Consider the following 6,457-nt stretch of genomic DNA (forward strand, 5'->3'; position numbering starts at 1 on the left):
GCTACTGATTCTGTCAGGGTTTTCAAATATTTTGCCTCTGTTCTGCACAGTAGGTTGCCTATGACTGCTATCAGCTTTGGTGATGTACAGTGGTGAATCTGGTCTTGGGCAAAGGAGCAGAAATAAACAAAAGATTGAAGCAACATCCTTGAAATACATATTTCATTGTGGTCGATTCCCATTTCATTAATTTTAACAATGTGTAAGAATTTTGCTGTATAAAATACAAGCTCTAATCTGCCTAGAACTGCAATGCCTTTTTCAGTGAAGTGCTCTCATGTTCAGGTCTTCCTTGCTCTACATTTTAAAGGTGGCTTTAAAAAAAGTCAGAGGACCCTCATGAGTGAGTTCTGGGCGTGTTTGTGTAGACTGGGGAAGTTTCGTAGTCTCATGTGCAGGATGAGGAACATGTAAAACACAGAGACTAAAAGACAACACAACCCACACAGACTCAAACTCGTATGTGGGATGCATCTTGACCTTATTTTAAAGACACTGCACACACAAGTGCTGGACTTGCGCCTGTGGTCATATGTTTTTGGTTGGTGCTGTTCCACAGATTGAGTTACCAACTCCATCTCTACTTGAGTGTATTTGTTTTGTTGACATTTATAAATTAACAAAAAAAACAGGGGCAAAGAATGCATAATACACCCATCGCTCTAGTAAAATTTGAATTTTTCCCCCTTAAACATCCCAAATATGTGTAAGTGTAGGTGTGTTGTGTGAGTGTGAATGCATGTGTGTGTGTTGCAGGAGGAACTACAGCAGTCTGAGAGGAATGTTTTCACAGACTGAGCTCATAAGCCTCAACAAATGATTGCTGACAGGTAAGTAAAGGTCTTGTATTTTGAATCAGTTGTATTCCCAAATAGATCCCATATGCTTGTTTTCAAATCAATTTATTAATGAGTAATGGGTGTTTTTCAAAGGTGTCAGGTAGAATGTAAACTCTCTAGCGTCTGTAGACCTTACAAAACAAAATAAACAGTCGACCACTGTTTATGTTAAGTTGATGTGTTAAGTTGACATGTTTGATCAGTTCTTACACAGTCCAGCCTATAGCATATAAATTTAGCCCAGCCATTATTCTCTAAGCCCAGTTAAGTTGAAACAATGAAAACAGTGTTTCACAGACAAAGCATGAGGCTTGGAGCAAACACTGGCACAACCTGTTCTTTTCTTCAAATACATAAGAATTTGCATTTAAATTAACCTACAGTCACTTCATGCCCCTGTTGCAGGGATAAATCTTATACTGGAAGTTTGACAGTTTTTTTTTTCAACATGCAGCAACTTCAATAAAGGTGTCATAGACCATTTTATTCATTCAGATATTTTACTAGAATTAATCCTAAATTGTATATTTTTTAAATCTCTATTGTATTGACATTCTGCATGTCTTTCTCAGGGTTTATTGCAGTCAATAGATGTTGAAGGGTTGTAATGGTTGTGACAGACCATGTACTTTCCCATCTGTGTCTTGTGATTTCTCTGTTAAATGACTACATGATGTGTTCAGGATAATAGGACAGACACCAATCAGCTAATTGTTTGAATAGCGATTGGCCATCAGTGATCATTTTAGATTTTTTTCATGTCCTATTGATTCAGCCTAAAGCCTGCTCCGCCTGTGTGGGAGAGGGTGAAATGTCGGAGAGTTGAACACGCTGAAAGTGACCTGAACGCGCTAAATGAACTCAAGGCTCCCGAGCCGTATAGATGTGTTTCCTTTGCCGGTTACACTGTGGATTCAGACCCATCGGTGTTTACCCGGGGTCTCCTCTCTGGGCTGCGAGTAGCACAGAGGCGCAGGAAAAAATACAAACAGTCCCAACACGGCGGGGTGAAAGGTGAAGAGAGCCCTTCCCCCACCACTGTCCAGCACACACTTCAGGCTCGGATTGCATGTAAAATCACATTCTCTCGGGGTGGTGGGGGGTGGAGAGGAATTCATTGTTTTGGCATGGGGCAGTGGGTTTGTGTCATAAAAAGTCTATGCTCTTACAAGTGCCTGCGCCTCCTTGACCAAGTGTCTCCATAAAACTCAATGCAAAACAAATGACTTGGGGGCTGCAGGGGAAAAATAGCCGAGTTTTTTGTCTGATGAGTGTTAGAAAACTGGAAGAGTTTGGAAGACTGCCTATACCAAGAGATACTTTTTTTTTAATGACCAGCCATCTTATACAAATGTATGAAATTCACCAGATTGAACCAGTTCCACAAACCTCTACAAGAAACTGGTTATAAAATTTAAATAAACGGTCCTTTCACATCTAAATCGCATAAATGGTGATTGAGGAATTAAAGTTGTTTGTCTTAGTCAGTTGTTGAGTTTTCTAACAATTTCTCTTCTGCTAAAATGTTGGTTACACTGCGCAACGCTGTTCAGCACTGGTCACGTGTGTTCATTAGTCCTGCCAGTGTGTGTGTGAGTGTGTGTGTGCCCTTACCGTAATCCGTCCATCTCCCCCATTAAGCCTCGGTCTTCCACAGTGAAGTAGTGGAAAATAATTTGTAAAAAGTAGGTAAAACCTTCAACAGCAGTGAGAAGTCGCTACAAGGCGCCATGGGCTGCTAAATAAACTTTTCTTTATTTATTATTTATGTTCCACTTTTTTTCTGTTCTCTCTGTGTGGGCTGCATTAGGGATGATTGCTTCGTGGATGTAAATTACAATAGTCACTGACTTCCAAGAAGCATGTCCTAAAAATACAGGCCTGTCCTTCAGATTAAAGTGAGCACCCTGCACTGAAACTCCAGCCATGCAACAAACCAGCCCTGCAGCTCAGAGCGGGCTGGTGTCCACCATCAGGAATAAGCCTCAACATTTGATCGTCTGGGGCTTTTCCCCCTGCACCACCAGCACACAGCGGGCTGCTGCAAGGAAACCTTCCCCGTGCTCGAGGTCTCTCCTTCGGTCGCTGGGTCTCGTCTCCTCCCCTCCGGTCCCGGTCGACATCCACAGGCGCAGGAGAGAGAGGGGGGAATAAGTGCCCTGTGGCATCTGGTGTATCCACAATCTGCATAACAAAGACTCCCTGATCTTAATTGGAGATAATCAAATAGCGTGTATATATGCAGCCTATATAGCCTACATAAAGTTATTTTTATTCAGAAATGGTTTCATGGACATATCGTCATTTGTTATTTTATAGTCCACAATTCAAACCGAAAAACACAATTAGAGCTTGAATTAAAAAATAACAACAATAATAGAGTCAGCATGGGGCATCCTCGTGTCTATAGGACCAGTGTGAGAAACTTAAATGGAAGATGATTTCCCACATGACACGTGGCGGTCACAACCATTTTCCTTTATATGTTTCCTGACTTTCTCTAAAACAGGCAGTTTTAATTATCGCCGTGTTTTAGATAAAGCAAATATATAGGTCAAATAAAAATGATATGACACGTGCTATTTACAGGCTGCTGCTGCTGCACGATCCAAGTTATTATTGAATTAATCGTGCGTGTAATTCCTATTTGTGTCAAGTGTTTTAAGGTGAAAGCCTGTTTGCTCCTTTTCAACAGCGCTGGAACCTGTTTGATAAAACTTTTCTATGGATTTTTTTTTTTTCGGTCACCGTGCAAATGTTATTCTATGTCTTTTATGTAAATCACTGTGCAGCACCTTGGTAAACTTTTATGTTTTGAAAATGTGCTATATAAATAAAGTGGAATGGATTGGATAATGTCAAATATTAATCTATAATTTATGTGTAATCTCTTTATTTTGTGGTGTAATATGTAAACTAATTATGTTATAGGACAAATGTATTCTACGCAAAGTGCACATGCTGGTCAGTGAAGATGTGGACTTATTTAGGTCATAGAAGTGGTTAGCGGGTAACACTGTTTACAGAACCCATGGCTGTATTTTATGTGATGAGGGCAAAAAGGCAATAAGCACGTATTGTGTCAAAGAGAATAGAAACCAGGATTCCCGAAGGGAGAGAGACACGCAGTGTTCAGGACGAAACAAGCCTTGGCTGTCTGTTCCTCCCTGCATCTCCCAAGCTGGGCACAGAGTTATTCCCCCGAGGAACTGGACCTCAGCGAGCGGCCCCTCCCCTCACTCCACTCTGTTGCATCCATGAAGCTCCACATGCTCCACGTATCAACGCTGTCATACACAATCAGACACGTGAAAAGCCACTTTTAGCAGCAAACACAGCGATAAGAAAGTTGACGTGCAGGTTCTAGTTGTATTCAAAGCGACGAGAAGCTCAGATGAGAGGTGCTACACTGGGGCTACACTGGAGATAACTGGGCAGCCTTACGCGCACGCACACACACAGTGATCCCTCATGGCCTGTTTCAACTGCATCCATAAGCAACTTGTGCAGTGGCTTTTCATGCTTTTTCATAGCTAGAAAATGATTGACACTACAGGTAGTCTGCTGTAATTATAACTTTTAATTATCGCTAAGGGACTTTTACGCACAGTCACTGTAATTGGAAGGTATTAAAAATAGAAACGTTTCTTTAGTAGTGCGCGCACACACTATGTAGGCTATAAATATGTATTACCTATACCAGCACGTTGGTTGGGGTAACGCCGAGGTAACACCAATGGTATTAAACGTTCACTGGGCGGTCTGTAAATAAGTAAACAGGCCTAAAGTTGTGGAGATGAGCATGCCCAGTCTTGAGTATGGCTCAATCGCGCTCAACACTCAGCACTGCCCGTGAAGAACAGGCCACAGGGGATTCACGTGTTTTATAGATAACAAAGACGGAACATAACGCTGAGGGTGTTGAAAAAAAAAAGGCTCAGGGGCGAAACACAATAACCAGTCAAAACAGCCTCCTGTAGGCCTACTGCTAATTCAAACAATTAGCCTATATATTATACTGCACAGTCACATTATTTGGTTAGCGTTGTGGGTGGTGGCCTCAGCCCACGTTTCCTCTGCTTCCGATGCAGCCTATGCGCAACTGTGTGTGTGCGTTAATGAGGTGTGCACGTGCGTTCAGATTGCTGCGTGTCTTTCATTGCATGCGCGTGAGTGTTTGTGTGCGTGCGTGCCTGCGTGCTGTCTACCATGAGATTCTACATACAGCCTGTGTGTGTGTGTGTGTGTGTGTGTGTGTGTGTGTGTGTGTGTGTGTGTGCGTGTGTGCGCACATGGCAAACGCACGTGCATGTGAACGTTTACAGGATATTGTACGTGACACCAGACACAAAAAAGAATTCCTCAAAATTAAATCGCCATTAATGTGACTGCGTTGTGTTCAGTAATCCCACAATAGCCCAGATTCCTGCTCCCACTATTTATAAAAAAAAGCAACATTTACAGTAATAATTTATGCATGTACAAATGCTAGAATATTTACAATTGTTGCATCCAAAATGTCTTTTTAAAATCACCTTTTTTAACGGTAGCCTAGACCTTGACTGGGTGATTCAAGCTGTTCTGGCTTTAACCTACGCCGTCTAGAAATTCTTATGGGAAAAGCAACCCTGACTCTGCACTTTCAGCTTCCAGCCCAATCACTATTCACGTTGTTTTACCGGGGTGAGAAGCAGGCTACAGTTTAACAGGGATTCACTGGTTTGGTATGACTCTGCTAAATTCACATTAACTTCAATGCGTTCGAGTTTCGGTATTTGCATTTTTTTTAATTTAACCTACAAGTATTAACGACTGCATGCGTATATAAACATATTCACAGGGTTACACTCTGCAGTACAACATATTTGAAATGATTTTGCGCACGCACACACAATCTGGTGTAAAGGGAAAAGGTAGGCTATAAAAAACATTGGGAAAGAGGATTAATTCATTACGGTGTGGCCAGACCTATGAATAAAAGCATGCATGCATGGTCTGAGCAAATAATGTATAAGTAGGTCAGTCTATATGCAACCAACGAGGAAAAATTCATATGGAGGAAAAGCCAAAGCCAACAAAAGCAGATGAGTTGAGCCTTTTGGTCAGGGCAGCAGCCTGAACGTGGAAAAGCAGCTCTCCAAGTGTAAAAAGCAAAATGTCTTTGTTTAAGCTGCGCTGACTTCACTCACACACACACACACACGCACGCACACACACATCATGGACCCGTCTAAAATACCCGGAGAGTGGGGTAATTTTACCAGCACACAATCGATTGCATATAGAAGCCCCACCGCATGCATTTTGATGTGGACCGAGGGGGGAAACAGCAAAAATACATTCCAGTCTTATCGTGATACTTCTCGGGCTCAGGTTACCTACTCCGCTTGTAGCAGCCACTATGAGCCGAGGTGAATTTTTATCAGCTCTTTATGCGGCTACTGAAATATGAACTTGTCATAACTGCATTATTTACTCAAACAGCACAGACTGTGGGCTCAATTGTAAAACTATTGTAATGGTTACTGGGTGGGTTGGGGAGGGGGGGGGGCTGAATATCCATTTTTATTGCATCACCTGTCAGCGGCGTCCAATGGGCGTCGACTCTGAGGGCATTA

This window comes from Trachurus japonicus, chromosome 20 (genome assembly GCF_045865225.1).
Source record: "Trachurus japonicus isolate A0001 chromosome 20, Traja_1.0".
Lineage (NCBI taxonomy): Eukaryota > Metazoa > Chordata > Actinopteri > Carangiformes > Carangidae > Trachurus > Trachurus japonicus.